The 23,675-nt window shown below is 37.1% G+C and overlaps 1 pseudogene; it reads left to right on the top strand.

Moving 5' to 3' along the window:
* The window catches only part of LOC139743167 (uncharacterized), a 144,647-nt pseudogene that overhangs the window by 93,978 nt on the left and 26,994 nt on the right, over positions 1-23,675 (top strand).

The raw sequence follows: 23,675 nt of genomic DNA, 5'->3' as shown, positions 1-23,675 counted from the left end.
TCTAGGTGAAAGACATTATAACCGTGAAACATTTGGATGAATCTAGGGTGAATGAGCAGGGAACGCACGGGTTTTTTTTTTCTTCTTCTTTTTTTTTACCTTGATGGTCATTGTGAAGTTAATTAATATTGCTTTGTTTAAATTGATTATACATATTCAATGGCTGACCTAAAACAAGATAGTAACACTGATGACTCAGTGTTAATTAATATTTTGTCAAAGTCAAATGATAAAATCTTGATGGGAATCACTATCATAGTTAGTGTAAGTGTCTGGGGCAAGATCTTGAACACAGTAGATAACGTTACTGTGTTCTATTATGTAACCTGGAATCATCCGGGGCTTTTAGGCTGTAGACATATTACTAGAATCAACAGAATGTGGTGCATGCCTTTGAATACATATAGCAGAGACAACTGGACTCATTTGGTATCTGAACAGGAAAAGTAGGTTGGAATATACAATAATAATTGCAGTCATAACAATAATAATAATGATAATAATAATGATTATAATAACAATAATAAATATAATACTTACCGTTATTGCTATCATTGTTATGACTATTATTCATTGATTGAAAAAATAACAAAATGAGAGTAATGAATAGTAATAATTATCATAACTTATTCCGCATTTGTAAAAGACGCTAATTAATAAATGATAGCACATAAACAACATCAAAAAAGCAACATACAAGGATACAAGATGTCAGACTTTTTTTGTTGCGCTTCTCTTAGTTGCCGGACTTTCTTTCTTTTCATTTTTTTTTTTTTTTTTTGGGGGGGGGGGGGTAGCCCGATTAGGCAATTTGACCCAAAGATCGGGGATGTGTAATTGGAAGGGGTTGGCGTCTGCAATTTCGAGCTATAAATGTGTTTCAAAACGATTTTCCTTTATCAGATCTACAGAAACGCGTGTCTTTCTCAAAGTCATCTGCGACGGCACTTTTTTTTTTTGAAACTTTATATTGTATCTAAAAGTAAGCTGATAAATGCTCCCATTGAGATTCCACAGTGCATTTGATTGTCAAACTGGTCTCAGTACGTGGTATTGTAGGCCTGCTTCGTTGAGCCATTCCATCTCCTTTATCCTCGTTATTAGTGTTTGAGAATGAATGTCCACCAACTCACTCTTCTTGTGGCACTGACGACAAATGCATCGACAAGAGCAAAGTTTGTAATCTGATCACTGACTGTCAGCAATCGAATTCCGATGAAGAAAAATGTAGAGACGGTACGTACTTAGAAAATATTACTCTCTTTCCCTCTCTTTCTCTCTCACATACACACACACACACACACACACACACACACATACAGACACAAACACACACAACCTACCAAATTGCTTTTATAGACTATACATATCACCCTACAAAACAAAACCACCAAAAAAAAAATCGCAAGATAAGGATGGTTATTGTAGAGCAGACTCTAAGATAATCTACAACTCACTTCAAATGGGCTCTCCTAATCTGAATACTGAAAAAAAAAATTGTGCAAATGTGAGTACTGAAAAAAAAAAAAAGCTCTGAAGTATGAAATGTATTCAAGCGCTTTAATCTTATTCCAAGCCATGACCATGACGGTAGCTGTACAATGTATGAGACATGTTTAGAAACATGTTTAGAAAAATGTTGAAACACAATAGGTCTTTCGGAAATTCAAATTCAAGTCAGTGTTATGATGCAAGATCAAGTGAAATGATATGTATTACATGGCTTGACATCGCTGGCACCGTGGCCAAACCAAAATCTTGCAACCAAAGGCTATCATTTGGTGGCCTGCACCTGATCAGCAAATGGGATTCAAACTGAATCACATTGTTTTCTTTTACTTTGGGCTACATCGTTTTTATTTTTTTTTTCTTGGGTCAGCAAAATTTCATAATCAAAGATTTCAGTGGCCTGAACGGACTAAAGGGGGGGGGGGGGGGGGGGGGAGAGATCTAGGTATGTATAATCAATAACAATCCCCCCCCCCCCCCCAAAAAAAAAAAAAAAGTACTGGGGTAAATTCGAGTTAGAGTCAATCTGTCAAGTAAAAAAAAAAAAGCAATAATACATATTGATATTCACACAAGCACCCCCCCACACACACACACATACACACTCACATGAGGTAGAATAGACTCGATGCAGGTACATAATCTATTCTAGATAATTCCGACAGGGTGTACTGTGTAAATATCATCTACTTGACCCACAACACTTGCTAAATGTAATATCGATGATCTAATCTGACAAGGAAACTTCAAACTTCCTCATCTGCTATTTGCTGAAGTAAGAAAGAAGGAACATATAAATTCATTAAAGAGCCAACGCAACTAAGAAACAGTGGCAACCATTCTTCCTTTGTTAACTGTTGTCACAATCGTTCAATACTTACATGTGTTTGTTTGTTTTCACCACTGCTAATCAATACACTGATGAGATCATCATATTTCTCCCTCAGAATACGAGGAATTTGGATATTTCCAGTGTTACAGCGGTACCTGGATTCCAGGGTCGGCCAGGTGTGATGGCTTGGTAGACTGCATAGGTTTTAGCCATGAAGATGAAATTGATTGCGGTAAGAGCCAAATCGTTTCTGTCATTTTCTTGTCAATTTGAAACATGCCTGTTTTGCTTGTTTTGTGTGTGTGTTTTTTTTTTAATCAGCCATTGACAAAACAAAAAAATGCCCTTTCTGCAGTGCTCAGCATTCATACTCTCGTGTCATACCGATCTTGAAAGTGGATCTTTAAATGACATAAATTATGATCGACACTTAGCTTTGCTTTAAAAAAAAATATGCAAAGAGAAATTAACAAAACAATACATCATAATCACTAGACACGAGAAGATGATGTTTATTTAGTTCATTTGTTACTGACTCGGGGTTTCAAATCTAGTTAGGAATTGCAAAATCATCAGTCAAAGGAAAACGAATATAATGAGTTTTCCATTATGATATTTCTACATACAACGCAGAACCAAGGAATTGCAGCGACGACCAGTTCGCGTGTCTCAATGGCGCATGCGTTAACAGCAGTGCGGTCTGTATTTACGACGTAGACTACCTCGGCTATATCAAAGGCTGTCGCGACGTCTCGCATCTGCGAAAAGCTGACTGTGGTGAGTAATAACTACCTTTAGGAATATTCTTTTTCGTATTGTCGTAGGTATTATATCCATTGAATTACCCTGATGAGACTTGCTGGTCTCACACGAGACCTGCTGCTCAGATACGAGACGTGTTGATTAGAATTCGTTGCTTTTCTATTCAAAGGCGGTCATTGTTTGCAACAGGCTGATTGTGCAGGCTACAGAGACTGCTATCCTACAATAAAGCAGAACCATTAGTTGGGTCATTTTACGAATGGTATTGTGAAGGCTGATTTAGCTGTCATTCAATAAGTCACTCTTAAGCGTTTGGCACAAAATACCTGGCTCTTACCATTGCTAACTACTGGTATCCATCTGAGGAGAACCACGAGGGGTCGGCATCTTTCGAACGTTTTCTTGTGTGGTATAGTATGTCGACCACTTCACCGGGTTATATGTGCCTTTTGCTCTTTGCGATGATTGAATGAAGTGTTGTGTGTGTGTGTGTGTGTGTGTGTGTGTGTGTGTACAGGAGTCGTGGATAACTCACACACAAGTCCTCAATGCAATGTCCTATCCGAGGGACAAAGTGTTTCTTCTCTTACTGGAGGTGACAGAATGCTACAAACCAGAGACTCAGGAATCGAACCCGTGTCCTTTGGATCTGGAGGCAGACGTTCTAAAGACGTCGCGTCAATTAATCATACTATTCATGATTATGATCCTTATACCTCTTACAAAACAGAAGCGAGAACAAAAACACAAGAAAACATGGGGTCTTTGATACCAGAAAAGTGTGCAAAATCTAAATTGATTTGTTATTATAGATATTAAATTCTTGTTTGAGTGCGATGAGTGTTTGACAACCCTAAGTAATATCTACACATTCCAATGCATTAATTCTTTTGAGTAGTGCAAAAGGGTCCAATCATAGAGTTTGGATACAAAACTTGACATTTTATCATGTAATAAAACCATAACTTTTATATCATATCATATGAATAGTACATTTACAGTTTCTTTACCTATGGAAGGTTTTTTTTTTTTTTTTTTTATTGTTTAGTTATTCAGTCCCCCGCCCCTCCCCCCGCAAAAACACGAAAAAATGCACATATGTAATAATGCATATGTATACATAATATAATATAACATAATTATAACCCTGAATTACAAACCCAACAAAACGTCGCCAGTCATGGCGCTTGTGTTAAGAACATATTCTGAAAGAGCAGAATTTAAGCTTTAAAATGATGTATAAGTCAATTCAAGTGGACTCTCCTGATCTACCTAAATATTGGACTGAGAGTACACGTTCCCCAAAAGTGTGAACTAAGAAAAAAGACTCTAAAGTACCAGGTCTACTCAAGAGCCTAATCTTTACCAATCCCTCCCAGCTGCGCCATGAATGGGATAACAACAAACTCAGAATGTTAACTACTCGAGTTACAACAATGAAGAGATAATCAGATTATGCTGAAGTTAAGTTTGTTCTATTAACACGTTCTGTCCATGATTAATGCCAACTTTCAAAGCAGTAGCATTATCCTTTCTAAGGTTATAACAATTGAAGATGGAGGGTGTGTAATGAAAGGGGGACTCACCTAATCACACTTTTCTGCACAAAAGTGTTCTTGAAAAAGTGCTAAAAACACGTTTGTTTGTTTGTTTTATGATCCAAAATGTAAAGCATGGTATAGAAGACGAAAATATAAACAATTCGACATGGGCTAAGTAGACCCACTTCACCTATTTCGAGTCCTCCGTCCTTGCAACTTTTTGTTGCCATTGATGATGTCGATGATTGGAGAGCTATAAAGCGTAAATATCAGTGGTCCCATAACTGAACCTTGTGGGACGCCACAGCTGTCATGGTGGATGTCAGATGTAGCGTCTTCAATCTGCACACTGTGTGTCCGGTCTTTCAGATAGGATTTTAGCCATTCAAGGACATTTCCACGGAACCCATACCTTTTGTCCAGCCTTTGAATTAGGATGGGATGGTCCACGGTGTCAAATGCAGCACTGTAGTCAAGAAGGACGAGGATGGCTTTCTTGTGTGAATCTAAGGCCAGCAGGATCTCATTGTTAACTTTCAAGAGGGCTGTTTCTACACTGTAATTTTTCCTATAGGCGGACTGCGTTGAAGGAATTAAGTCTTGCTCACAGAGGTACTCTCTGATCTGTGCACAAGCGGCTTTTTCGATCAATTTTCCAATGAAGCTCAGATTAGAAATAGGCCGATAGCTGCTGAAATCGTCATGTGGCAGTCCCTCTTTTTTCAGACGTGGACGAACTAAAGAGTGTTTCAGGGAAGGAGGGAATCGACCTGTTTGCAGACTGGCATTGACAATTTTTGTGATGGGGGACAGCAGACTGAACATACAATTTTTCAGCAATGATGTAGGTATAGGATCGAGTGCTGACCAGGAAGTGGAAGCTGTCTTGAGAGTGTTTGATATAACATCCTCTGGGACGTAGTCGAATTCAGACATTGTGACGGTACACATCCTAGGTAATTCAAGTGAGAGATCTTCATTAACTTGCCCCTCAGCATGACAGTTTTCCCGTAGACGTTCTATCTTCCGATTAAAAAACTTTGAAAAGTCATTAGCTAATTACTCCGGTGAGTGGTGATGCGGAAGCACAGGCGCCATCGATGAGGAAGGACAAGACAAGCTTTTGACCATGCGGTAAAGACTGCGTTGATCAGTGGTGTTGATCTTACTTGAGATATACTCGGTCTTTGCGTGGTACAGGAGTTTGTTGTATTCTGTGCACAGAGCCTGGTAGATTTCTTTATGAACATGTAGACCAGATTTCATCCACTTTCTCTCACTCTTTCTTCGCTTTTGCTTTGCTTCACGAAGTGAATGTGAGAACCATGGAGCATGCGGTCGCACAACAACGTCCTTCTTCTCCATGGGAGTGTATTCACCAAAGATTCTACGAAGTTCTGCGTCATAGACTTGAGTTAGTGCATCGGGGTCATCTACCGAGTCAGCCATTATGCGAGACTTGGAAATGTCAGATTGGAAACTGACCACATCGATGTTTTCATGTTTCGTGAAGAAACCTGCATCTTTACAGAGAGCGGACGAGCAGCAGCTAAAGTACACAGCACAGCAAAATGGTCAGAAGGCAGAGAATGTCAGCAACTGCGTGGTTGTCACGATCAGTACCTGTTAGCCAGGTTTCGGTTAGGGCAATGATGTCGAGACGCTGTGACAGCACAAAATCACATATTGCTGTTGACTTACCCCGGGCTTTGATAGACCTTGCATTCCAAAGAGCAAACTTGATCTGCCGATAGGGTTTTGGCAGAGCACTGGTTTTGCATCGGATCAGATTACTACGCCATTAAAAGAACATCGTTCGGGGATGGATAACCAGTCACAATAGTTAAGGTTTAAGCAAACGTTATTATGCTCACGCAACACAAACTGCCGGCCGAAAGGGGCGAAGGTTGTACAACAACAATAGAACATACAACTCAAACACTGCCCGTAAGAGGGCAGTATAACACACTGGCGCGATCACTTTCTTCTTTCTGTCTTCTTCTACACAACACAATGGAAAACCCGTTGGCTATGGAATAATCATGCACATTCAATATGCTAAGAATGTGTGTGAAATTAAACCAATCAAACTTCTGACTAATGATGTGGATAGCTAAACCACATTACGAACACTCAATGATTTGATGACATTAATACTGTACAAACATTATCCCCATATAGACACAGTCTCTAGAAACTTGTATGGACTGACTGACAACCAACTACAGTAATATGAAACACCAACATTACACTATGATAAGCACTGCTATCATACAGTACTTACTCACTGGATCAACAATCAGAATCATGCTCGTACAAAAATACATCTGTACCAATAACCTATGCTATACATGTATAACCTCATACATATCCTGTACAACGTCTCCTATCAATCATAAAACAACACTTAATAAAACAAAGTACTGTACAGAGTAAATGAAACAGAAAATATTTCACAATGTCAACTATCAAATATACAAACACATGTAGCTACCTCACGTTCTGCCTTTTCTCACAATATGAAACACTACTACTGTAGGCCTACGTAAGTACCATGGTCTCCCTATTCGCATTCACTCTTTTGTTACAACACTGTTAAACACAGCACATACAGCTGTAATCCCTTTTCTTCTACAAATGTTGGGATTTGGGACAAGTGTACATAAACACTACACTATAGCTGTCTTTCCTCTACAGTCTTAAAGCACATACACACCACACACAATGTTGTTACGTTAGAACCAAATAGACATCAACAAAGGCTCTAAAAGCGCAGAGAAAAAAATCCCTAGATAAATCAAATGAAAGCAACATGGCATTAAAAACAACAATGTGGTGTGTTCATAATAATGCCTGATACATGTATTCAAATCGGTATGAGTAAGACACGCATGTGAATGAAAGCCGCTGAGAATAGCTACCCATCTCATGTAGCAATATCAAAACCTTAATGTCATCATTAACTTATCATGTGAGTTATTACTACAATCCTTTGGCATGTACCAAACGAAACAACTGACAACAATACATCCAGTAAAAGATGTACTGTATATAAAAACAAATTACAATATACATTTGTATAAAAAAAAACCCGCAGAGATCAAATACACCTGTACGATGTATAATACTTTTAAAAATGTACTCAAACTTCCGAAACATGTTTTGTCCTTCAAGTGTATCAAAAACGGACTCCGACATTGACGTCACTCCATACAATATGACCTGACACATGATTCTTACATATCAAAAAGGGGAAGAATGAGCTACATGAGGTCCATCAAAACTACATTGTATATGCCATGTACAATGTGTTACCATTATTATATATCATAAAAAATTCATATGACAAATTATCATCTTACGTACATTTATCTTTTCTTTATCAATAAACCTGTTACTGATATTCTACCCTTGCATGTGCAACAAAAAAAAAAAATCAAACTAGCATCATACATACGTATGTAAAAATCTCACCTCTCCTAAATGTGTGCAATATGTATTTGACATAAGACATAGGAAATGACTCAAAGAATCATACACACTGGGCAAACTGAAAGGCAAAAACACAAACATAAAAATGCTGACTTATACTTGAGTTGCTGTCAAAACCATCATGTGTATGTACACACATAAAATGGTAAACATGTTATTCAGATTTTCACAACTTGCTATGTGCAAGTCAACTGGCTGCTTACATGATGTATACTACATGTACTTGCATCCAATAACAATATACATGTACCGTTTCTGTACTTTACATTGAATCATAATCAATGCAAAACACTTGAAACCATAACAAAAATATTATCAGGTTAATAATATCCTTAAAAGGGTAAAAAAAAATACATGCACAGATTCATTCCATACAATCACAAAAACAAACAAACAAAAAATGAACACGAGTTTTAAAGCTGAGAGTGCCGATAATATCAAGAGCTGTAGAACTACACAATTCACACAAACTTCACTCGCTGTCGGAAAAAAATCCAATGTAACTAACATAATTGTCAACTAGACTTTACAATATTACCTTGGGCATGAAACATAATAGATCACAAACTTTTACATCGCAAGTTCGTTTCTCACTTCCAAGCACTAATTACACATACGTCGTACATTGTGATAAAAAAAAATCCCATAAACTTATCCTTTGTTGTTACAATAAAAACAGTCCGTTTATCCTATCACATACACAAATATATAAATTTAACAAAACTTATAAAAGTGAAGTAGTATGTAGCACACAATTCAAGTCACAACTCAGAGTCCAGAAACATCCGGTAGCCGAGGTCATAAATGGAGGTTATTAGTGTCTCGATAAACAGTCAATGTCTGGAGGACGGCCAGGAGGGGGTCCTACATGCAACCACGTGTAGTGACCTGGTTGATGGGTGGGAGCAATGTCTGAGGTTTGAATCATCACAGGTGCGCTAAGATGAAGATGACGTGCAGGAATCTTCTCGCGCCGTGGAAAGCGAGATGTACCTCCAGGAGTGGAGGCATTGGTGAAGGCAAGGGGTCCACTGGATGCATCTGAGGGGCGCCCAGGAGGGCCATTGATCTCGATAAGGCGAGGATGGTCTGGGGGCCACCGTGTTGATGGGTAGTGGTGATGCTACCAACACTGATGTTGAGAACATCCACAGGAAGCTCATCAGTGGCTGACATGCTGGCCAGCCAGAGAGATGACGAGGTGTGGTTAGGGCACCAGAGGAATCATCGACAGTGATATCAGGGATGGTGTCACTCATCTCAGAGGTTGGAAAGATGGCTAGCTCAGACTGAGCTAGACACTGACGTGCAGCCTCAGCATCCTGGGAATGGGGGTGTAGGCCTATGCCTTGGTGGTGACCGTTGCTGGCTGGTGAAGGTGCGGTCACATCATCAGAGCTAGATGAAGGTGAGTTGTACGGGTGAAGGCTGAGAGACATCGGAGGCGTGCGGGAAAGACGAATATCTACCTCTGGTGTAGGATCAGGACCATAGGTGTACGAAGGTCCATCACCAATTGTGATACTGCGCTTTGCGGGACGGATGGTAATATCGTGCAACACTATGAACGGAATGCCTGCCTCAATTATAACATCCGGAGAGTCAACAACTAACCCTTCAAAGAGAAATGCCTTTCCCTCTCTGGTAAGTGTGAGGCACGTCCCTCCAACAACTGCATACGGTGAAGGATGATCAACTGGATAAGCCTCAGAAGAGTCTGAAAAAACACCTCCGAGACTCTTGAACACTGAATAGTCAATGAAGTTCTGTGGGGAACCACTGGCAAGAGTAACCCGGATAGTCTGCTGACCATGGTCAAGGTCAATGTAGGGAGACATACAAGCCTTTTCAGGCAACACTGAGGGACTAGCTACTGGAGACTGTGGCAACTGGTCAACCCGGAAGTGGAACTCATCCGACTCCGATGAGCCACTATCATAGCAAAAGGAATTGTCGTGAACCCGGCCCTATTGACCAGTCTAAATCTGATATATCCTTTGCATCTCCAAGACTACTGTCTGGATCAGCAACACATACTCTAGTAGACAAGCAGACAATATCTGTAGCCAAAGCACTGTCATTTCTAAGATCATCACAACATTCATCAACTTCGGAGAAATCACATTCGGACTCTAGCTCATCATAATCATCCAGATGATTGTCATATGGACACAGGGAATCAGAGTAGCCAAGGATGGAAGCCGCTTGGCGAGCACACGTAATGATATCTCTTTCATGCTCTGGCAGGCATGAGCAATCAATGATGTGATGCTGGTTCGGACGATTGGCAACGAGACATATTGGGCAACTGTGAACTTTATGTCTAACGGTACAACGACTGGTACTGGACTCACTAAAACTACTCATAGTCATACACATAGGGACAGGATGTCTACTGCTACATGTACTGGGACTGACTGCATCATACCGAGTAGCATGCAATACTCTATCATCATGGGGACGAGGTTGGTTTGGGTCCCCGAAGGGCTCATCACAACTGTCATAACTTTCATCATCATAATCGTCATAGAAATCATCATAATCAAGACCGACATAATCATCTTTGGTCATCCATTCATTTCTGCTTTCATTTCTTTTGATTTGAATTGACTCACAATCATAACCACGGTAAGGTACCTGGTACATTGTACTTCTGGTTACAATACTGGTAGGGGCGGCCTCTATCTCGGGCCTGGGTGCGAGGTCGTTGCCTCAAAAGGGGAGAGGGAACAGCCAATTAAGGGCTACGTATGGGACTACAGTAGATGCGAGCAAACCATAACTACCTATCACGACGCGTTTTTGCCGACCAACTGGCTGCCATATCATGCATAAAATCCATCGGTAATGAGGGAAGAGCAGGGTACTTTATCCCATATAGCTGCCAGCACGCCATTAAAAGAACATCGTTCGGGGATGGATAACCAGTCACAATAGTTAAGGTTTAAGCAAACTTTATTATGCTCACGCAACACAAACTGCCGGCCGAAAGACATATACATATATATATGTGTGACCCTGCACCTCAAAACAAACAAAAAGTCACCAGACATTAATTTTTAGCTAAGACCATAGTATGAAAGAACAGACTTTAAGCTTTAAAATGATGTATAACTCAAATCAAATGGACTCTCCTAACCTATCTAAATACTGGAAAGAAAGCACAAACTCAGGAAAAGTGTGAACTGAGAAAAGAGGATCTGAAGTACAGTGTCTATTCAAGCGCTTAATCTTTACCAAACCGTGCTGCCTGTGCGATGAATGGGACAAAAAAACAGGAAGTAAACCACCAGAGAAACACCAATGAAGGGATTATGAGATTAAACTAAAATTAAGCATGCCTCATTAACACTTTCTGTCCATATTGTTAATGCCGACTTTTAAAGCAGTAGCACTATCCTTTCAAAAGTTATTAGAGTTGAAAGTGAAGAGTGTGGACAAGGTTTTTCAGAAATGAAAAATTGATTCTAAAGACACACCTAATCACACTATTCTACCAAAAATGTTCGAGATAAACTGCTCAAAAAAAGCACTTTCCTACCCGTTTTATGATACCAAATTTTAGCATAATGTAAAAGCAGACCCGCTCTTTCACAAAATACGAAAAAGTCAAGTTCGGCTAAGTTGACCCATTTCACTTATTTTCAGTCCTCACGCAAAATCAGTGTGTGCGACTTTATATTCGTTTTGAGGTGCGCGGTCACATATATATGTGACCCTGCACCTCAAAACAAACAAAAAGTCACCAGACATTAATTTTTAGTGAAGACCATATTATTAACGAACAGACTTTAAGCTTTAAAGTCTGTTGGACTCTCCTAACCTTTCCTAACCTATCTAAATATTGGAAAGAAAGCACAAACTCAGGAAAAGTGTAAACTGAGAAAAGAGGCTCTGAAGTACAGTGTCTATTCAAGCGCTTAATCTTTACCAAACCGTGCTAGCTGTGCGATGAATGGGACAAAAAAAAAAACAGGAAGTAAACCACCAGAGTAACAACAATGAAGGAATTATTAGATTAAACTGAAATTAACCAGGCCTCATTAACACATTCTGTCCATACTTAATGCCAACTTTCAAAGCAGTAGCACTATCCTTTCAAAAGTTATTAGAGTTGAAAGTGAAGAGTGCGGACAAGGTTTTTCAGAAATAAAAAAGGGATTCTAAAGACACACCTAATCACACTATTCTACCAAAAATGTTCGAGATAAACTGCTAAGAAAACACACTTTCCTGCCCGTTTTGATACCAAATTTTAGCATAATGTAAAAGAAGACCCGCTCTTTCACAAAATATGAAAAAGTCAAGTTCGGCTAGGTTGACCCATTTCACTTATTTTCAGTCCTCACGCAAAATCAGTGTGTGCGACGTTATGTTCGTTTTGACGTGCACGGTCACATATACATGGATATACATTATATATATGTATATATATATGTATATATATATATATATATATATATGTATATATATATACATATATACTATACATATACATTATACATATATACTATATATCATATATATATATATATAATATATATACATACATAACAATATAAACTACGTATTATCCTTCCCCCCCCCCCAAAAAAAAAAAAAAAATTCCCTACTTTTGACACATAAAAGTTCAAAACTATTATACCAGATGGCATTGTGACAGTCGTTTAGGTCCATGAGTTTCATCAAAGACTGTGTAAGTCAGCGTACTTCCATTCTACCTATTTTTGGATTGAATTAACTAGAGAGGTCACAGTAACCACAGAAGTGTCTATCAAAAAGAGAATTATGCTGCTAAATCACAAGATAAGACGTTGTGGATGTAAATACAGCTATAGTGACTAGTATATATTTTTTTCGTAGCTAATTCCAAAAATATTGTGGATACATAATACGCTTTTAAATTGCAGATGTTTTCTGCTGCAACTAAGATAAAATGGTCGGTTAAATATAACTTACTTTTTTATGATTTACTTACTTTTTTCTTATTCAAATTACGTTGGATTAAATAAAATGCCACAAATTGTTTACCATTTCGTAAGCAGACCTTGAAAAAACGCAATTAATGACTTTTTAAAAGAGGAAAATTATGATCACGCATCTTTTTCCAAGGTTTCCTGACAATACAATGATCTGAACATTCTTGTCCTTTTCGTACGACACTTTAGTGTTTTCGTTACTTTTCTTTTAAGTCACGTGTATTGTTTGTCATATGGATATACCCTTTTCTTCAGTGACAGAAATTTAGCACTGTTGCAGTGGGATGAGAAGGGCCCAAACGACTGACTTCATATCTTTATTTTGAATGACACGTAATAATCATGATGATGATAATAACATCATAATGATGATAATAATAACATGGGAGGACGCCTAGCCCCCCCCCCCCCCAAAAAAAAAAAAATAATAATAAATAGATAAATAAAATAACATGTTTCTTTGGGTTCTCTCTTCATAAAAATCCAATGCCCCGCTAAAATGATTTATCTATGTTTCCTCGAAAAACAAAATCCGAGGTGGCTTAGAAATTAAAAGAAAAAGGTATGAAGGTTTTTCCCCAGGGTAATTATTATTATATCTATATGCCTCTTTGTTTCCGTCCGTCCGTTAGGCCGTAATCAAAGAAACTTGGTTTGTGTATACATGACTGGACGAAGTTGTGCCTATTAAGTTTTGGTCGAAGGTCAAAGGTCAGAGGTTAAGGTTAATTTCTTAAATATGAAGACCATTTCTCTGTTATTATATTGTACATGAAGGTATTTCTGGAATCTTAGTGTATACCTGTATTACAAAATACAGATTCCGTAGGAATAGTTCTGTTCCATGGTGTCAAACATCAAAGGTTAATGGTCTAATAAAACTATTAGAATATCTTATTTTGTTTTCTTATTTTGGGAATATCTCAGAGTATACTACCATATAAAGACTGGTATTACCAGCTAGTGATTCTTTGAATGCGGACCATGGGGTCCAAACTGCGAGAATCAAAGGTCAAATGAAAATGCTCATTTTTTTTTTTAATGCCTGCTGTCTTGAACAATATAGCCATCCATCCAAATGAAACCCAGTTCAAGGAAAACGGACACTGGAGACGTTTTTGACAAACACGTCATTTCTTCTTCTTTTCTTTTCTTTTCTTTTTTGCGGTAGAAGGGGCCAAATGTGAAACAGTATAGTACTTTAGACCTATTGGGAGAACCATGCGATATAAAGGCGGAGGCATATATAGCGACATTTCTATTTCTTTTTTAATGCCATCCTATGCCGAATCTTTGGCGCCACATCATTGACAGCTTATGTATCACTAACTGGACGGAGAATGTGACACAAACATTTACAATGATATCCATTCCCGCAGAGTTTTTCATCTGCCCAGAATACCACTTTAAGTGCCCGGATTCTTACTGTATCCCGCTAAGAATGAGGTGTAATGAAAAGAACGACTGCCCCAACGGTGATGACGAGCTGTTCTGCCAGGGTAGGTAGTGCCTTACTTCATTTTTATCTAACCTGTGACTCATTTTTGTTCAGAGAAACTAATTCTATGATAACAGCTCTTGTAGCAGCTCTAGCTGCAATGTAAAGAGTATTAGAATTTAAAAGGGCAAGAATTCTGCTCGATGATTGGCTGTGTCGAGTGAAGTTGCAACCTTAGCAAGAAAGCCTAACAACTTTTATGAAATCGGACATTCGACACGAGGACGGAGAACAATTACTGTACGTAATAACATGGCATAAAGTATCATTATAATTGATATATGAAGAGTTCGGTTTCAAAAGGTACTACATCCATAATTATAAGTTTTGAGAAAAACATGATTTTTTTTTTATATTATGTTTAGCAAGCTCAGACTGGAATGATATTTCCTCCTCTTATACTGCTAAATGATACAACACTAAAACCACTCTCTAAGAAAATCCAGGTCCATACATTTAATTTTAATGAATTCATCAGTTTTATATATTTGTGGATGTAGTACCTTTTGAAACCGAAACTGAATGTAGTACCTTTTGAAACTGAAATTTCACATACCAGGGATATATTCAGTCTGATGGTATGACATATTTATATATTTTTTAATATCATTATTTGTTTGTTTTTTTCAGAAATGGTGTTGATGGGAATGGGATACGAGGTCAAGGGGGCCTAGGCAATTGACAATGCCCTGCCCTATTTAGCAGCAACAATAGCAAACCAATGTGTACAGCAAATGCCCCGCTTCTCCCTTGCTGACCAATATTTTGAATGAATGATTGTCATTGGCCATGAGCATTCAATCAATTTTCACATGCTGCAAATGTTGTGGATCCATCAAGCATGGGGGATTCATTATGCGTAAATGGTTATATATGGGGAGGGGTCACAATATCTCACCAAGTGATTTCTCTCTTCCCTTTTCTCCTTTTTTTTTCTCTCACGAGCTTTATCTCATGATGTCTTTTCTTTTCTTCTTTGTATTAAATTCTTTGGCTATTTTTCTCTCTGTGAATTCTCCCTTCACGTGTGTCAAGAATACTATTTTCGTTATTTTTTTTCTTCATTTTTTCAATGGAACTTCGAAGGGAAAGGGTGGAAAAGCAGCATCTAAATGTGCTGTGCTCAACGCTGTAATTAAATTCATTGCATGAATTTCATTCTGGTATGTTTTTTATCAGGTAAGATGAATCTGATAATCTCATAGCTGATAAAATCAAGACCGTCGATGAGTAATATGGTCATCTATACTAAACACACATTCGGTATTACCTTTGTGACATTGTATAAGAATGAAATATGAATCTAGTGTTCAAAGCTCTATGCCACTAGGGTCCTACGTACTTTCCAGCCTGGTATTTTACATTATGCATGTATAGAATAAGACAGCATACCCATTGGTGAAGCACTGTTGGTAGGGATGTCATAATTTCTTGTCAATGTATACATTTAACAAAGTAACTTTGCTTTCAGACTAGTTGTCACACACTTTAATTAGTTCTGAAGTCATTATATAAGGCATAGTCCAACCCTACAAAGTGTTTGTACTAAATTCTGGGGACAATTTGTGACCCTGCATCACAAAACAAACAAAAAGTCGCCAGGCATGCAATTGGAGTTGAAAGAACAGACTTTAAGCTTTAGATTGATGTGTAACTTAAATCATATGGACTTTCCTAACCTATCTAAATATTGGAAAAAGCACACACTCAGGAAAGTGTGAACTGAGAAAAGAGGCTCTGAAGTATAGTGTGTATCAAGTGCATAATCTTGTAATACCAAGCCGTGCTGCCTGTGCGATGAATGGGACAAAAAAAAAGGATGTGAACCATCGAAGTAACAGCAATGAAGAGATTATCAGATTAAAGTGAGATTGAGTATGGTATGCCTTACCAACACATTCTGTCCATAATTAATGCCAACTTTCAAAGCAGTACCATCATCCTATCAAAAGTTATTAGAGTTTAAAGTGAAGAGTGTGTACAAGGTTTTTAAGAAATGAAAAGGAAACTCTAAAGAGGCACCTAATCTCACTATTTTTCCAAAAATTGTTCGAGATAAACTGCTAAGATACACACTTTCCTGCCCGTTTTAAGAATCCAAATCTTAGCATAATGTCGAAGAAGACCTGTTCTTTCCGAAAATTCAAGATCGGTTAGGTTAACCCATTTCACGAAATCAGTGTGTGCGACTTTTTCTTCGTTTTGTGGTGCACAGTCACATTTGTGGCTCAAACTCAACACCCTAGCAGTAACGCACAGTACCGGTAACTAACAGTAAATGCGGTACGTGGGACTACATCAAAGTCGCGTAATTTTTCCAGCCTCTCCGTCGTATCTCGTATCTTGCTTTTGATTCCTGATCCTTTTCTTGAGGTGGTTTGTTTTGTCAATGGGTTCTCCTCATTCTCCTCCATTGCTTGATGAGAATGTGATGAGTTTTTCAAGATATTTGTCAGATTTGCGTGGTGATTTTTTAACAGTAATGCACAAAGCCAAAAGCCAACTTCTATTGTTTACAGATTATGTCAGTAGACAATGGTAGAGGGTCATGTCAATGGTGCTCTGTGGTTGGTCAATTTCCCAATGATGTCATTGGAGTGGATGTAGTCCCTTTTGAAACCCAACTAAAATGGATGTAGTTCCTTTTGAAACCGAACTGATTTTTAATGTAATTTTTAAACACTTTCTAGTTGGAAATTCAGCTTTTCGTTAATATAGGTGTAACGAGGTCCTAAAAATGAGTAGGGTAAAATGGGGTAACCGGGACACTGGGGCAAGTGGGACACTTACGGATTATGGTTACTTACATTGTTTAGGAGAAGGCATTAGTGGAGTAAAGGTTTTGTACGAACAAACAGTTACGTAGAAACAAAATGGGTGCCTTCATTGTGATAAAAATTAGAATTATCAGAGCTAAAATCATCAAAAATCCTGAACATCCCACAGCCTCACCCCAACATTTTGCGGCATAGCTATTTTATGAGCAACAGTGGATAAGATGTGCTAGTGTTTTGGTGTCCTTTTTGATAAGAAAAAAAAAACATATTTCATTGTCGTGACTGAAAGACTGTTGTACGTAACTAGGCGTTCAACAAAGCGTAAGTAGATTTTTACTATCTTTCTTAGTTTAATTTCGGGCATTTTCTCCTCAGATGAAACATTGATCAATAGCGTGACAGCGACGTCATCATCGAGATGATAGAGGTTCTTGTCAGTGCTTTGTTAGTATTCAGACTCATTTTAGTCTTTTTTTTTCTTCAAAATATGTCATTGACAAGTCACAGGTCCGAAAACTCCTGAAAAGACTCGTTTTAGTCTTAAGAAGATTATTTTTAAGTAGAAAATGATAATTTTGTGGACTGAATTATTCATGGAATTTTCATTTTGTTGGCCTGTATGAGATCATTCCTTGATGTTAGGGCGGTAAATTTGAAAATCGATATAATGCACACGAAACGGAAAATTAATTTTAAAATTATTTATCGTGTTTATGGTGCTACGTTTTTCACCAAAACTTTTTGTAGGAAACTATTTATTCAATTAACTATCAAAATAGGGGAGAAAAATGTTACAGTCAAACCATTGCAGCATTCAAGCATTTCCTGTCCCATTAACCCTATGAGGTTGGGCTAAGTGGGACGCACGTAAAATGAATGGACATTGGTGACTTCCTCAGTTCCGCGTACTTTCACTTTTCTCATTTTGTGTAGACAATCCTTTGCGTATAGTGCTGTCCCACTTACCCCAGTACGTCGGGGCAAGTGGGACAATGAAGTAGTTATGATTAAAGTGTAATCTTGAATTTAATTATGAATAATATTTACCCAAAACAATATCACATATTCGTATTGTGTTAATGGTCAAACTGTGATGCTTGAACATTTCCTGGCACATTTTTTTTTTTAGTGATTTACAAATAAAGGCTGAAGTGTCCCACTTACCCCCCTTTACCCTACATCAAGACCAAAAAGTGGATTTTGATGGAAAATGGATGTAGTACCTTTTCCAACTGAGCTCATCATATATACATATATATATATATATATATATATATATATACACTCAGCAAAAAAGAAAGTAAACACTTTTTCAAGCTTATATTTCTCATAGAATATTTGGCTAAAAGTTAATGTATTATATACTATATTGAAGGTTATTTAATTGGCTATCAGCCTAGTAGGTCAATAAAATGGAAAATGGAAAACGCATGAGTGAACACCTTTGTTTTTCTCTTCCAAGGCACAAAAGTAAAAATTGCAAAATTGAACGAGTTGTCATTCATGCGCAAGTGCTCCTCCATATAACAATAAGAACACAAGACAAATTAACACAATTCGACACATGAATTGAGTTGCAAATATGAACCTTTGATCTCTATAATATTTTTGAAGACCAAATATCAATAAAGGTAAAAAATAAGGGAGAAAATGAAGAATCTTGGGTCAAGCCAAAATTGAAATGAAATAAGAGACGAAGAAATACTGATTAATAAAAATGGCAGAAATTCCTTTTTTTTTCAAATTAGGAGAATTGTAAATGATATTTGGTACTTAAATTTATCTCATGAATCTTTGACTTACTAAAAAAGAGTAAAATAAAGAAATTCCGTTTATCTAATCACCTTTATGCCATTACTACCCATGTCGTTCGAAATATAAGCTGACAAGAAATTCTCATTTTCCTCCTTTAGTTTCCCATTTTGTTTCTGTTTGAGGTTATAAAGAGATAAAGAGAACAACACTTGTTTAAGCTTTTTCATTTATGTCTCTTATCAGTTTCAAAATGGCTTTTTGTTGTCATTGTTATATTGAAGGGCATTACCAAATGAAAGACACCTTGTCAAATTTTGCAATTTTTACTGTTGTGTCTTGGCGGGCAAAAATGAATGTGTTCACTCATGCGTAAAATTTCCTTTTGTATCAACCTTCTTACTTGATTAAGTAAATTATCAACTGATCAATGATCAATTAAATTACCTTTATATGGTATATAATACATTGATTTTCATCAAAATCTTCTATAAAAAATATGATCTCGAAAAAGTGCTCACTTTCTTTTTTTGCTGAGTGTATATAAATATATATATATATGTATATATATATATATATATATATATATATGTATATATATATATATATATATATATATGGGTAAGAATTTTGAACGATGTACAATTGCCAATTTTCGCACCTTATGACATTCTTTCCCTTAGAACACGCCAGGATGATCTAAGAAACCAGATTTTTTTCATGTCATCTCAAAGATTGGTAAATCTCCTTTCAGGAAATATATGGTTTGGTTGACTTTTGCCTGATATTTTTCATTTGACAAGGACTTAAAGCGTAAAATTACCGTAAAAAACGCTATTTTCACAATAATCTTTGTTTTTCAAACTAATGATGTGCATTTTTTATCGTACGTGGCATCTAATATCTGACCATGTTCTGGGTCTGACATATCATGGGTATGAATCACAAAATTATAAGAACTTTATGAGCACGTATAAAATTACAGAGAACAATTGAAATATCAAAGTCATAAACAGACGAACGTCCGTGATGCTTTTATTTCTATCGCTGCTGCAAATTCTACTTTGTTGTCCCAACTGTAACGTATACAAAAATTTGGTGTTCCACCTAATGAACATATCCTGCAAAAATTGTACGTCTGCTGGCTGTACATGGGACGTAATATTCTTTTATGCAAAATTATACTCAGTTTTCGTTACGGACGTGCTTCCGCTATTTTCTAATAAAGATCGTATCCCATTAAACGTTATTGGCGATATTGTTCAGAGTCGTAATCAACTAAGATCTAGCCACACGAAGATATGTTTGTTTTGAGTTTCTGTCCATCCTTTGTCAAATAGGAACCGAAATTATATTTTTAGACGAACCTCCGAGAAAAAAAAGAACGTCCGTGATTATCAAAACGTTTTTGAGTGGGACACCATCTTGCTTTGATGGCGAAGGTGCATTTTACCTTTGGTTTCTAGCCGAAGAGTTGCATGTCATTTTTGGAACGGACTGAGGTTCGTCCGCAGTTTTTGGACCATGCAATTCACCGAAAACCAAGCAAATAATTAATATTTTCCCTGCAAATACATCTCCTGATCCCCCTCTGAGCAATACATATGTTGTAAGGATGTCAAATTTCTTATAATTTTGCACTGACAATACCTTGTCAAATTTTTGAAAGAGTTAGGAAGGCTAGGTACTCTCTGTCAATTAGTTATCCGTCCTAGAACATGACCCTAGTAGTAGAACGAACGTCCGTGACAATTCCAGCGAACGTCCGTGACGTATGCAATCCCTCCGATAGGGATAACTTGTCCCGAAAGTGTCCTGCATTCTTTAAAACTTTTGGCTCCAATAGCGACAAATAAAGTTTTACAAAGTAAACAATGAGTTTAGAGCAGTAGTTTCAGAATTTAAGGCGTTATGTGATCATGATGAACAACCAGCTGAAAATTTACTCACAATTTTACGCTTGTTCGTTACTCCGATGTCCAAAGGTTTGTTATTCCGAAAATGAAAAAAAAAAAAAATGTCTGTAGTTAATTCAGGAGGTTTGTTATTAAAAATGTTCTTATTCCGAAAGTTTGTTAGTCCGAAAAATATATATTAAGGATCATTATTTTTAGGTCCGTTCTTCTAAAAATGGAATTGGCCTGATATTCGTTTAGGTGACAATGGTTATTATGAGGTTTTGAAATTTGAAGGATTTTAGTTGTTAACTTGTTTCTCCACATTTGGATAAGCGAACATGATTTTTCATGTTCCAATTAATGAACCTTTCGATTAACCTTCGGAGATTCCTATCATTTACCGAATAAAAAAGCTTCATAATTATACGAACTCTAGCAATTTTCATATTGACAAACTGTATGAATAACGAGCCTCCGAAATGACGCGCTACAAAATGTTTGTTATAACAAACCATATTGTGTAATATCGAAGTCACAAACATCCATCCAAGTTATATGGACTTATTGTGTCTTGTTATGACGAAACTTCACAGTATCGAACCTATTATCATTTCTGACTAATATACAATAACACAAATTCTCCTCGGTAACAGGGTGTAACACAAGGAGCAAACACAGAGGGATTTCTTCCTAACGTATTCGTTTGCCCTTCCCAGCTAAACTTTGTATTTCTATAACGGAGCACATTTCTGTTGTTTCTCTATGTTAATTCTTTGTCATAATTTTAGCTGTGACCATGTTCGTTATAAGCAAACTTTGCATTGTAGACTTTAAATAACAAATTTAGGACCTGAATCTTTACTTCATGATAACGAAATTTTGATACATATATTCGTTCTCAAGGATGGACGACGTCTCTGAGCTTACACGTACGTTTGTACGTTCATTTACGAGAGATGGAAAAATTGTTTTCTTTGATCCCTCAGTTTGAGAAGATAAACAGGCTTATATAATTGAGAATTGGCAATATCTATTCAGGAATTTGCAGAGGAGGTTGTTCTCGACATGAAATTGCTGTTTGTTGTGAGTAGAATGCGTTTCCAACTCAAGAGAGCTGCATTGTTCAATATCTTGTTTGTTCCGAACGTCCGTGAGCTATATGCGAACCTCCGTGATGAAAACTATGCTATGTTTGTTGGGTTATAGAGACTGCCTAGATCAGATACATCTTAAAAAGGTATGTTATTATTTGGGAGTGAGGGTTAAAGTATGGGATAGTGAAATTAGAGGTCAAAATATTGAGTTTCTGTAAAATGCGCGTAAAGTGGAGAAACTGTTTAGCGGAAGAGCAATATTTCAACAGAAACGACGAATTTAGTTAAATCATCAGTTGTCTACCATTACGTACAGGTTAAGAGTACAAGCTTAATATTCTGCAAGCACGTACACATGTCCCTTAAGATATTTCGTTAGGAATTTGAACTGAACCATATCTTTGCTAACTATGTTAAATGGTATATTCAAATGTATGTGCAGTACTATTCCTCACGGACGTTCGCTGCTCTGGACATGGTAAACTTCAGCGGTAAATAAAAACTTGTTCCTCTGGGAAAATCCTAGTATAATTGGGTTCATATTAAAGCTTGAGTTATACTCTTTCAGGTAAGATGAATGATTTGGAAAATTTGCTACTTTTTAAATTTTGCCTTGTTTTGGCTCAATTGTACATCGTTCAGAATTCTGACCCATATACATATATACATACTGATTTGGTGGGCATAAATACTCTAGCGAGACCTACACTAACAACCCCATAATTGCTAGACAGGCGTCATATCCACTAGACTACCGTGTTTCGGCTCAAATAGCCGGTGGTGGTTCTGGTCCCTCATACCAGGGTAGAACCGGGTAATTTGGGGTAGCTTATACTGCAACAGATTGACACAATTATTTACGATTATGAAGGACACTTCACTTTGAATTGCAGTATATTGGTGATTCCCATCAGCGATTAATTCAGGACATTTTATACTTAATACTATCAAATGACACATATTGTTATCTATTAATTCTGACCACACTCTGTACCTTATTATGTGATTATAAAATATATGAAGTAAACTTTCATGTTCTATCCTATCTAAAGCTTTATTGAGACCCATAAGTAGAGCAATTATACGATTTCATTACGAGATTGATTGAGAGAGTGAATTCTCGCAAAGTCGTGAGAGACTTATTTTTTTTAAGTCAAATTTAGCTGGGGGAGAATTGAATGAAATGCAAAAAAAAACGAAAAACAAAACAAACAACCCCACAAAACAAAGAAATACATTCTTTGATACCGAATTTTTCTAATATTTTTGATGTGTGTGGCAGTAGTATTAATGCCCTCATAAAGTTGAGACTTCTTTAATTTTGAATTTCCGACTGTTTCAAATATTTCATAATTGCTCTGATGGAGTGAAACCCATTGTATTTCAATTACGTTCGAGGAGAAAGTGAGAGAAAAAGACTTTTAGAAAAGTGTGGAGTTTGGGGCGTGTTAGAAATTACCTCTTCACCAATTAATCATATCCTAAATTATACATCTTTGGTCGTATTCATATCTATGAAACTATTACTATGTTGCATTAAT

This window comes from Diadema antillarum, unplaced genomic scaffold, assembly GCF_040938485.1.
Source record: "Diadema antillarum isolate AM-2024a unplaced genomic scaffold, OU_Dant_1.0 seq00001055_RagTag, whole genome shotgun sequence".
In the NCBI taxonomy this organism is placed as follows: domain Eukaryota; kingdom Metazoa; phylum Echinodermata; class Echinoidea; order Diadematoida; family Diadematidae; genus Diadema; species Diadema antillarum.
This window is presented reverse-complemented; position numbering and strand designations above follow the sequence as displayed.